Genomic DNA, 12,870 nt, shown 5'->3' with positions numbered 1-12,870 from the left:
TGGGATCTGATCCAGACCAGTAGCCTTACCATAGGGTAGACTGCACAATGCACCAAAGATCTCATCCTGGGTCAGGGTGATCTCAATAATCTCATTGTCTTCAGGGTCAATGCTCTGTAAGGGGCTTTTACTTAAATGCGCCTGGATTGAGCTCTGCTCCATCAGAGGTTCCTCATTATATAGGCGTTGATAGAATTGTTGGAACACTTCCCGGATGCCGGCTGAGTCAGCCGTTATGTTTTCACTATCATTCACAATTTTGAGTATCTCCCCTGCCATACTCTTTTGTCTCAATCTAACTGCGAGAGTATGCCCCACCTGCTCACTGAACTCATAACAATGCTCTCTTTTTGCCAGGAAGCTTTCCGCAGCCATAACAGCTATCTGATCTCCAACTACGGCCTTGATAAGGGCCAACCGGAGCAATATATCCTCAATTGGTTTACCCATATTGATAGCTATGGCAAGCTCCTCCTCAATCCCAATTGGAGTGTTACTCAGTATTTCCTCTCGCTGTGCCGCCTTTTTCTGCAGGTGCAAACTGTAACTCAATGTCTCACCTCTAACCACCATTTTAAACGCGTCCTAGGCTATCCCTGTGCGAGCGCTCTCCTTGTTGATATCCTACAATTCCTTGATCTAACCTTTCATGTTGAGCACATATTCTGGATCTTTTAAAAGCCCCCTTTCAAAGTTCCTGCACGGGCCTCACCCCCCCAGTAAAGGCAACTGTGAGAACTAAGGGATTATAGTCTGAGAGTATCCAGGGATATTTCTCTATCCTAAACCTTGTGATATTAAGAGTGATACAAAGAAATAATCAAGTCGAAAAAACAGCCTTATGGGGAGCAGAAAAAAACGTACTACCAGGGTCTTCAGGCTTTAAATAAGCCACCCATCGATGCGTTCATTATTCCTTACTAAATTCGTGAAAGCTTGAAAACCCCTCCTTTTTGACCAGAGTATCCACCTCATACATTGCCCCAGAGCCCACCCAGCCAATAATATTAAAATCCCTGCATATTTTTACAGGAGTGGGCCAAGTTGCAAGCTCAGTATCCAAAAATTCAAGGACCTAAGGGTCATCACCGGTCGATCCATAGACTGAGCAAATTGTAAAAATGTCGGCTCCCCATGTGCATTCGACCACAGCCCAGCGGCCCCACCTATCAGATAATTTTCTTTTACCCATTATATTCCTCCTCCGAGTAAGGCTAGCAACCCCTCTTGTTCGAGTACCTTGCTTGGTATTAACGACAAGCTTATATCCAAGTTGATCCAGGATGTTACCTCTGGTGCCCTCTATGTGGGTCTCTTGAATACACATTATATCAATTCGCAATGTTTTAATTAAAGTTGCAGCCTTTTGCCTTTTACCTCGTCATTTAGCCCACATACATTAATTGAAGCAATTCAAAGACTCATAACATATTATGGAAATTTCCTTCTAATGACAAACATGATAGCCTCTTTAATTCAACCAAAACTGGTCTACCAAAGCTCAATTTCTTCCCATTTCCATAACTATTTACCAAAATTTCCCTCATGTGTTGTACTGTGCAATATTGTGCTGTGCCCTTACCCACCCCACCCATCCTGACCCCCCTACCTGAAACCGCCCCCCCCAACAACCCTTGCAGGCAGATAGGTCAGGCATGACCTATGTATGGCAGGCGATCTCACATCTCAAGTTACCGCGGTCCCCCTCCCCCTAAAGCCCAAGAACACCATATAAACCCACCCCCAGTTACTATCTAAACCTAAGAATATAAGAAAAGAAAGAGGATTATATCAGCTTTAGGTTAAGCTTCAGGTCGCTGTAGAGCAGAACCCCGAACAAATAAACAGTATTTGAAATCACAAATCAATTGGCAGTCGGGCTCCCATGCGACATGCAGCCACCTCCACCCCTCCCCTTTGCATCCTTCAATACGGTAATGTACTCCTGTGCTTTGACTTCCGAAAAAAACATTTCCACCCTCCCATTTAGGATGACGTGAAGCCGGGCGGGGAATAACAAAAACGCCTCACAGCCCATCCCCTGAAAAGGAGTTATCAGTTGCCGGAGTCTCCAGCTCCGCTCGACCGTGGCATGGCAGAAATCAGGGAGAGCAAAGAAGGTGTGCCCCATACAAGTCTGTTTGGAATCTGGCTTTGCTCTGTCACTTATGGCCTGCCTTAGGAGACAGTTTCCAATGTAAATTAAAATTGCTTTTGGTCGCTCCCCGTGACTAGCTGCGTTGGCTTTCCTTTGCGTCATTGGAAAGCAGTGTGCCTGCTGTTCCTCCATTGCCCAGTTCCCATGGGCAAGATTGGGAAAAGCTCCCTTTAGCAGAAGATATGACAAAGGACATGATACTTTCCCCTTCAACGTTTTCTGCCAGGCCTAATAGCCATACATTGTTTCTGTGTTGCCTGTTTTCAAAGTCTTCTAACACATATCCAAAGATTGTTTTTTTTGGGATTGCTTGAATACCTGTAGATTACCGACTTCCTCCTCCAAGGCAACGGTTCTATCTTACATATGAGTGACTCTTTCAGCCATATCTGTGCACAGTTTACTTACTTTGTGCATGGAGCCCTGCAACTTTTTTGTGGCTTGGAGAGATCTTCGGCTCTCCATTCTAGCCTCCCCCTGCATCTCTTTGAGAGTAGAATACAGTAACTCTAGCGAGGGTGGAGCAGCAGCAGGTTCAGAGCCAATAGAGCCTCCTTGCACAATGACCGCGAATTGGTTCTTAGGACATAACTGTGGCAGAATAGTCCAATTCAAGCTTATGAGCCACAGCTGAATCAGATTTAGCGAGTCTATCTCTGGACCCTGCCTGTCGCTTTGAAGCAGAGGACCTACTACAATGCATTTTTTGTGTAGTAGAGTATTCCCCAGAATCTGTCTCATCAAAAGTATTGGCATCACTGGGTATTGGCGACTCTGAGTCATCATTAAGCGAGTAAAACTTGTTCCCCTCCGGGGACCACAAGGGCGCTTTTGACCACAGTGCGATTGAAAGTCGGCCAACAGCATTGCCCAGAGATATGGCCAAACGCGAAACATCCATTAAGGAGACAAGGCGATTGTTGCCAGTCATACCGCCTTCCACAGTGGAAACAAGGCCAATATCGCATGCCCTGCCAGAACAGGCATTGGCACTAACCTGGAGGGGCCGATCAACAGATTCCACAGATTCCCCAGGACTTCCATCTCCACTCGCGTTCTCACTCTGTTCTCCCAGCGGCTCTGGGGAAGATGGTAGAGGTGGCTGGATTTCCTGTTTGGCATCCATGTTCGCAAGCAGGTCCTGCTCCAATCCGGGTTGTGTGCTCAGCTCAGCCGCAAGCTCAGTTGCAGCTGAAAGTTGAGATGAACTAGTCTCCGCCACGGCAGCCTCCATTGTGCCCAGTTCTTCAGCGCCCATCAAGCTGGGGGCATTCTGCCTTCCGAGAGACGCGGTGGAATCTGAAGCTGACATGAAGGCTTCTACAATGATCAGCTGCCGCAGAGAACCCTCCACAGCCGCCGCTGCACGGAGACTGGTCCCTCCTGCTATGCTGGCATCTTTTGGCTTACTCCTGTTCTCGTCACCATTTTTTGAAGGGGCCCCATGCCGGGCTTGATTTGGACCCCGCACGGCCTCCGTTGGGGGGTCCTTAGCAGCTTCTTTGACGGTCTTGTTCGCTTTAGAGGCCATAACTTGCCGACAGCTCCAACTGCACTTCTGGAGGTACAGAGATATCAGCTGGGGAGCCAAAACAAATCTCCTTGATTTCCGCAGGCGTCCGTGACATCCGAACCCCAGCAGCCTGACCAGCAAATCAAACGGGCAGGTGTGCGGTAGCATGATATCCCATTATCCCGTTATCTGCACATCCTTAGGCACCTCAGGGAGAGTGAAACTGCAGCAGCTCTTATTGAGGTCAGTCGCGGTCATCTTGCTAACTACAAATATTTTAATTGAACAAATAATTCAAACTATTTCCAAATTATAGGTACATCTTTCACAAACAGGAAAAATGCTAAAAAGAAAAGAAAACAAATACAGCACCACCAAGGCCCAGATTCATGAATGGCTTGCCAATACGTTACGAAAGGCGACACAACACGACTCAAGCCCTCAAGAGAAATTTACTATGCCATGCAGAACCACCTTGCATGGATCTGCGTGGCTTGTTAATCAAGAGTAACATATGGGAGAGCTCTATACTGAGTACCAATGTGGGTGTTCCCATGCATCTACCCATGGTTTTTAGTGCTTTCAAAGATTTACTCACATAAGTAACCACGGAATGCATCAAAATGCTACACCTTCCCAAGTCAGGCATAACAAGGAAAAATATGTTTAATTCTCCTTGTTTTTCCCTCTTTCTACATGTGCTGCATTCTACAAAAACATAGAAAGAGTAAAACCCTTAACGGTATGTTTTTGTGCAAGAAGGTGTCTCTTCCTGTATACAAAAATGTTGCCTGTTACTCAGCACCATTGCAACATGGTGCTGGTGCCTACATTGGCACAAGGCTGCACAATGTGCACCAGTGCAGGGAGAGAGCAGGAATGCACCATATCTTACTAGCTATAGCAGATTTCTGCCCTCTCTTTTGTTCATACATTTGGGCCCTAATTACTCAAAATGTTAAAATAAAATCACCTCAAAAGTGTCAAAGCCCAGCTCACCTGAGTTTCTGTTCAATTCTGATGGAGGTTAAAGACAGTCCGACCCCACCCTGAAACTGCTTGTTCCAGCACACTAGTTTTGAACAGTGCACTAAGAACCAGAAGCTCAAGGGAAGGTGGGAAGTGGATAGAATAAAAAAAGAGAGACAACACCGTTCTTGCGTTTCCACTGTTGAAGTGCTGCTAAAATATGCGGCCCTCTCAGACTTCTGTAGAAACTGGTGCCTAATGAAACATAAACAAATAACAGATAAGTGCAACCTATCCCTAAATGTGTTCCTGACTAACCCTTAATCTATTAGAAATTCTCTTCTAAAAGTACCTCTTGGATCCTGGTCTCTAGCTTCCAGATTTGAAATGTGTTATTGTTCTGGGATGTGCTTTCTATTACTGTAAAACTTCTGTAAAATCAAACGAATATCATTATCAGAATTACCAACATCTAACATTCACCTTAATATAACTAAAGCCCAAATTCTTAATAGCAAACTCACTTTTCACACATTTCCAGACTTTTTATAAAACAAATACAGTACTTTTACATCAAAATACAGCAGGTAATTTGTGCAAGTCCTTGATTTACTGTTTGCCTTGCTGTCAATGGTTTCCTCTGTTTGATTCTTAAAAGTTCCAAGTAAAACAATGATTATTTCACAAAGTTCCACAAAGTAATCTTGTGACAAAGGGTTTGAACCACAAAGTTCATGGGAGATATCTTGTTCCAAATTGTCTTTACATGAATCCAGAAATCACCGTCAAAGTTCTTTCAGGTAATAAAAAGTTTTGCACTTACTTGTTGCTGAAAAGGGATACTGATCAGTCTAACCTTGTCCTCTTTCTCTTTTGCAGGTCGATTGCAGTGGACAGAAGAGGGTCTGAGGCAAGAAGGAGCCGGAAACCGGAAGAAGGAAGAGCCAGCAGCCGCGCCCGTTGAAGCCAATGAAGGTCTGGAGAGAGCAGGAGTGCCAGCGCCAAAGGATCTGTTCTCAGGTAAGTGGGAGGTAGACGAGCACAAGCAATGGGTGAGGCTCAGGGGCTGCCTTTTATAGACAGGGCTGGGGGTGATTCGAAGAGCTGGGTGTGATTCGAAGAGCTGGGTGTGATTCGAAGAACTGGGTGTGGTTCTCACAAGCAGGTGTGCAGAGCTTCAGTTATTATGCTAATGAGTTGAAGTAACACATGGCCTAGGGAGGAGTGCTCTAAATAAGCCTTGGTAAAAGTAAGGTACAATGTGCAAACAAGACAGCAATGTCCAAACTTGTGAATACATTGAGCAACATACACAGAAGTCTTAGGGAGGGGCTGAGATAACAAGAAAGACTTCAATAGTATGTTTAAAGAGAGCTATTACAGAGACCACTAGTGCAATGAGAGGGGACATGCTCTTTGCTGTGCACAAACCCTAACAGTCGCCCCCCTCAAAGGCCCTCCTACTGGACGGGGTTTCCCTGGATTTTTTAGATAAAACTGTCTAATCAACCGTGGGGCATGTACATAAGACGCTGGTTCCCATGAATTCTCAGTTTCGTCATATCCTTTCCATTCTACTAAATAAAACAGACGTCCATGAATTCTTTTTGCATCTTTTATGCTTTTCACTTCATATTCTAGATTTCCCTTAATTGGTATGGGTGGAGGTGGTGGTTCGGGTCGGGTTTTTGGGTTGTACGTCTTAAGCAAGGACACATGGAATGTAGCATGTACTGGGTATTCTTTTGGTAAGTCCAATTTTAGTGTTACCGGGTTTACTATGGCAGTTATACTAAAGGGTCCAATGAAACGTGGTTGCAGCTTTCGGGATCCCTCTATATTTAGGTTCTTTGTGGAGAGCCATACTTTGTCACCGATTTTATACATTGGGGCCTCAGATCTGTGTTTGTCTGCTTGTTTTTTCATGCTTTCTTTGTACTTTAATACATTTTTCCTGGCCTTGTCTTGTATGTCACCTAATCTCGTTAGTCTATCTGTTACTGTAAGCAACAGGGAATCTTCTAACAAAATGGGTATAGCTCTCGGATGATACCCCTGCATGAAATAGAATGGTGAGCAAAGTAGAGCTGCATGCTCACTATTATTATAAACAAACTCCGCTACAGGGAGAGGTTCCAACCATTCACTAGAATAATCAGGCAATAAACAACATAGCGTTTGAAGTAAGGTTTGGTTCAGTCGTTCAGTTTGTCCATCTGTTTCTGGATGGAAAGCAGTGGATAATGCCACATCTATTTTCAGTTTTTCGCATAATTTTTTCCAAAATCTAGAGTTGAACTGGCTACCTCGGTCTGACACCACTTAACTTGGCAAACCATGTAAACGCACAATTTCTCTTATAAAAATATCGGCAAATTCTGCCGCAGTTAGCAATTTCCGTAATGGTACAAAATGTGCCATTTTAGACAAAAAATCCACTATCACTAACACTGTTGTGAATGATTTTACTGGTGGTAAACCTACAATAAAGTCTACATTTACAGTGTGCCAAGGTTGTTTGGGTGATGGCATTGGTATTAACAAACCGTCAGGGGCCTTATGAGAAGATTTATGTCTTGCACAAACTGGACAGGTAGTGACAAATTGCTTAATGTCCTTACTCATATTATCCCACCAAAAGTGTTTTCGCACATTTTCCAGGGTTTTTACCCAGCCAGGATGACCTACCAACGGTGAGGCGTGATGCCAAATTATCACCTGTGTTTGTAATTCTGTGGTGGGCACTAACAGCATGTTGTCGTGATACAATAAATCTCGTTGTATTGTGTTATGGGAATCCTTTAACCAATCTTGAGGTGCTATTTGCATGTGTGCATTATATAGATCTGTGATGAAATCCTTCTGTTGTACTGGTGCCAAAAGTTTTTGGGGAGGAATAATGGGTTCTCCTATTTTGTCTTGTTTCATGTCTGAGGTATGTCTGTATCTAGATAACACATCAGATTGAATGTGTTGTGCACCTTGTCTATAGGTTATAACGAAGTCAAATGTACTAAAAAAATTTAACCAGCGCATCTGACGTGGAGTTAGTGCTTTTAGTGATCCAAAAAACTGTAGGTTCTTATGGTCAGAAAAGATGATAACAGGGTACTTGGCTCCCATTAAATGGTGCCTCCATTCAGAAAAGGCTACTTTGATAGCTAATAGTTCTCTTTCAGCCACAGTGTAATTTTGTTCAGCTGGTAATAACTTTTTGGAATAGAAGGCTATAGGATGTAATTGGCCATCTACTGCATCTCGTTGAGAGAGAACTCCTCCTAAAGCTACTTGTGAAGCATCCGCTTCAAGAAAAATGGCAAGTCAGGATCAGGATGTTTCAGAATTGGGGCTGAAGTGAACTTTTGTTTCAGGAGTTGAAAGGCGTGTGCTGCCTCATCAGACCAATGAAATCGTTGCCCTTTCCGCAACAAGGTGGTTATTGGGGCCGCAATGTCTGCAAAATGAGAAATAAACCTCCTATAAAAATTGGCGAAACCCAGAAATTTCTGAACATCCTTCACAGATGATGGTTCTGGCCAATCAGTAATAGCACAAATGTTCTTTTCATCCATAATTATTCCTTGAGGTGACAGGCAGTATCCTAAAAAGTCCACTTTGCTGACATTAAAAGTACATTTTTCTAATTTAGCAAACAGATGATTTTCTTTTAACTTTGATAATACTGCACGAAGATGTTGGGTATGTTCCTCCAGGTTCTTAGAGTAAATGAGGATGTCGTCTATGTATACTATGACACAAACATCCAGGAATTCGTGTAGGACCTCATTTATAAAGAATTGAAAGGCCACAGGGGCATTACACAACCCAAAGGGCATTACTGTGTACTCAAATAGACCAAACTTTGTCTTGAAAGCTGTCTTCCACTCATCCCCCTCTTTTATTCGAACCAGGTAGTAAGCTCCCCGCAGATCTAGTTTAGTGTATACAGTAGAATGTCTTAATTGATCCAACAACACAGGTATTAGGGGAAGAGGATATTTATTTTTTATTGTAGCCTTATTTAGTCCTCTATAGTCGATACACATGCGCAGAGATTTATCCGGCTTCGGGATAAAAAAAAGTGGAGATGACACCGGAGATGTGGAATGTCGGATGAACCCAGACTGTAGTAGGTCGTCTAGGTAGGTTCTTAAATATTTGGTCTCTTCGTCAGTCAAAGCATATACTCTGTTATTAGGTAAAGGGGCACCTGGGATAATCTATACGGCAGTCATATGACCGATGTGGGGGCAACACACTAGCCTTCACTGGATCAAAAACGTCTTTAAAGTCAGAATATTCAGGAGGGAGACTTGGTTTGTCTTGTGTAACACTAGCACAGTGTATTACTGTGCTCTGTTCTGTACCTGCTTCTTGATAGCAATTGGTTCTACAGAATGAGGAATCCAAAGTAACTGTTCTGTTCACCCAATCAATTTTTGGGTTATGAGTTGTTAACCAGGGTACCCCGAGAATCAAGCCAAAATTAGGGGTATCTATCAGATCAAAGCTAATCATCTCTGTGTGCCCGTTTTGACAGACCATGACAAGGGGACTTGTTTGTTTTGTGATTAATCCAGAGGTCAATTCTGACCCATCCACTGCACATACTGCTTCTGGACAAGGCTTTAGGCAAATAGGAAGACCTAATGTGTTAGCTAACTTATGATTCACAAAATGTCCTGTTGCTCCTGAGTCCAGTAGGACAGGGAGAGAATGTCTAACTTGGGTAGTAACAATTAAAAATATCTGAAATATGAAATGTCTAGGTATGTGCGGTACCATGAAGGCTTCAGAATTAGAGGTTTGATTAAGATGTTTTCTCGAACAAGTAACCTCCTACCTTGTCGAGCTTAATCGTTTCCCAACTCAGTTGAGGAGATAGAGGAAACAGTACCCTTTCGTGAAGTTTTAGGTTTTACTGGACATTCTCTGGCAAAATGTCCTGCCTTGCCACAATATAAACATAATTGAAGTTTTCTCCTTCTTTCTTTTTCCTCTGACGTGAATGGACTTCTGAGTGTCCCTATTTGCATAGGCTCAGGTTCAGGGAGTTTATTATCTGTGTCTTTCTTCTCATGTCTAATAAAAGTTAACCGCGATTCCAGTTTGGATTTATCTCCCTTTCTTTCTCCTAGTCTGTGTTTTAATTTCACGACTAAATCTACAAAGTCAGATTAGTCTTCTGGCAAATCAACGATATGAGCCAGCGCGTCTTTTAACTCGTCTCTCAAACCTTTGTAAAATAGGGATATACGCTTTTCTTCTGGCCAACGTGTCTCAGTGAGTAAACGATTAAAACTAGTGAGATAGGTCAATAAATCCTTGCTACCTTGTTTAAGATTTAAAAGCTCATTATCACTTGCCTGCATAAAAGTGTGTTTTGCAAAAAGGCTGGTCATAGTACGTTTAAATTGATTCCAATTATGGAGGATGGGATCATCTCTATCCACAAAAGGAATTGACCAATTGGCTGCTGTACCGCCCAAATAAGGCAATACGAATGCCACTTTCGTAGCATCAGTAGGGAACTGTTGTGGTTTACAAATGAAGTGTTATTGACATTGATTGATAAAAACATGGAATTTATTACTATCTCCATGAAAACGTTCAGGTGCTGCTAAAGGCACAGCATTAGGAACATTAACAGTAACTTCAACTGGGGGAGGGAAAGTTGTATGTTTTGCTCGCGCCCCTGTCTCTGAGGAGGTTTTAAACAAAGGCGTAAAAGCTGTGTTCCACTGAGACTCCCTAGGTTTATACCTGCTTAAATCCTGTTTTAAAAAGGTGTTTTCCAACTTTAATTTCTCTATTTCCTTTTGCATATGTTGCAAGATGCCAGACACTGATTCATTATGGGCCAAGTCCTCGTTTAGGGCTTGCGCCATATCCGTGGCGTCAATGCCCTCTATTTCTTCCCCGACATTCATCGTCCAACAGAACTGAATATTTTAAAGGCTTGTGCTTCTGTCAAAGCCCAGCTCACCTGAGTTTCTGTTCAGTTCTGATGGAGGTTGAAGACAGTCCGACCCCACCCTGAAACTGCTTGTTCCAGCACACTAATTTAAACAGTGCACTAATAACCAGAAGCTCAAGGGAAGGGGGGAAGTGGATAAAATAAAAAAAGAGAGACAACAACGTTCTTGCGTTTCCACTGTTGAAGTGCTGCTAAAATCTGCGGCCCTCTCTGACTTCTGTAGAAACTGGTGCCTAATGAAACATAAAAAAAGAACAGATAAGTGCAACCTATCCCTAAATGTGTTCCTGACTAACCCTTAATCTATTAGAAATTCTCTTCTAAAAGTACCTCTTGGATCCTGGTCTCTAGCTTCCAGGTTTGGAATTTGTTACTGTTCTGGGATGTGCTTTCGATTACTGTAAAACTTCTGTAAAATCAAACGAATATCATTATCAGAATTACCAACATCTAACATTCACCTTAATATAACTAAAGCCCAAATTCTTAATAGCAAACTCACTTTTCACACATTTCCAGACTTTTTATAAAACAAATACTGTACTTTTACATCAAAATACAGCAGGTAATTTGTGCAAGTCCTTGATTTACTGTTTGCCTTGCTGTCAATGGTTTCCTCTGTTTGATTCTTAAAAGTGCCAAGTAAAACCATGTTTATTTCACAAAGTTCCACAAAGTATTCTTGTAACAAAGGGTTTGAACCACAAAGTTCGTGGGAGATATCTTGTTCCAAATTGTCTTTACATGAATCCAGAAATCGCCGTCAAAGTTCTTTCAGGTAATAAAAAGTTTTGCACTTACTTGTTGCTGAAAAGGGATACTGATCAGTCTAACCTTGTCCTCTTTCTCTTTTGCAGGTCGATTGCAGTGGACAGAAGAGGGTCTGAGGCAGGAAGGAGCCGGAAACCGGAAGAAGGAAGAGCCAGCAGCCGCGCCCGTTGAAGCCAATGAAGGTCTGGAGAGAGCAGGAGTGCCAACGCCGAAGGATCTGTTCTCAGGTAAGTGGGAGGTAGACGAGCACAAGCACTGGGTGAGGCTCAGAGGCTGCATTTTATAGACAGGGCTGGGTGTGGTTAGAAGAGCTGGGTGTGATTCAAAGAACTGGGTGTTGTTCTCACAAGCAGGTGTGCAGAGCTTAAGTTATTATGCTAATGAGTTGAAGTAACGCATGGCCTATGGAGGAGTGCTCTAAATAAGCCTTGGTAAAAGTAAGGTCCAATGTGCAAACAAGACAGCAATGTCCAAACTTGTGAATACATTGAGCAACATACACAGAAGTCTTAGGGAGGGGCTGAGATACACAAGAAAGACTTCAATAGTATGTTTAAAGAGAGCTATTACAGAGACCACTAGTGCAATGAGAGGGGACATGCTCTTTGCTGTGCACAAACCCTAAAAAAAGTAAGTGTAACATTCAAATCAGTATGCTAACATTAAAGAACAAAAAATACTTCAACAGATTAAAAAAGTTAAATAAAGCAAACAATCCTCCAACTAAATAGTTTATTCAAACTAAACTGACATCTCATTCCTTTCCACAAAAAGGAAGAAAAGAAACCTATACCAAAAACAACACCATACAGACCTGCAAAGCAAAATTCTACAACTAAAACAAAGTAACAACAACATACAGATGTAAGTTAAAATGTGCACCTGCAAAGAAAAAGTGTAAACTTAATTTAATATACCATATCTTTTTATAGAATTAATGTATTTTTTCTATACTATGAATCCCATGAATAAAATGTTGAAAACAGCAAAGCACATCAAATCCCAAAAAGGGACAATGCTATTAAATGATAGAAAATACGCTCATTCTTAGGACAGCAACTCCAATGGTGACAAAACATACTGGATATACACAAAATATTATTTTAATGCATGCTATGGCAGGACTACCACTAAAATCAAAATAATTAAAAGATTTGGGGAACATAAGCATCCCCCTAATATTACTGAAGTAGTAGGATATTTTACAGGACCTAAAAGAGAACATTAGGGTCTCACAAGAGACAACAGGAACAACACTTAAAAATGAAATATACTAAATGTTCTTGAAAAAAAGCAACAGCCCAACTCCATAGTATACCAAATCTAAAAAGATTAATTGCCAGAGTACGTAGAGCAACCAGTAGGACATAAAGAAAATGTAGATATAAACTGTTAGACTTGGCCCTTTTCACAGGTTTTACCCCCAAACTGTTTGCTTTTGGCCTCCTATTTTTCTGACCCTAAGTTTGTTGGCATTAGGAT

This window comes from Lissotriton helveticus, chromosome 4_1, assembly GCF_964261635.1.
Source record: "Lissotriton helveticus chromosome 4_1, aLisHel1.1, whole genome shotgun sequence".
Lineage (NCBI taxonomy): Eukaryota > Metazoa > Chordata > Amphibia > Caudata > Salamandridae > Lissotriton > Lissotriton helveticus.
Note: the sequence above shows the minus strand (reverse complement) of the source record.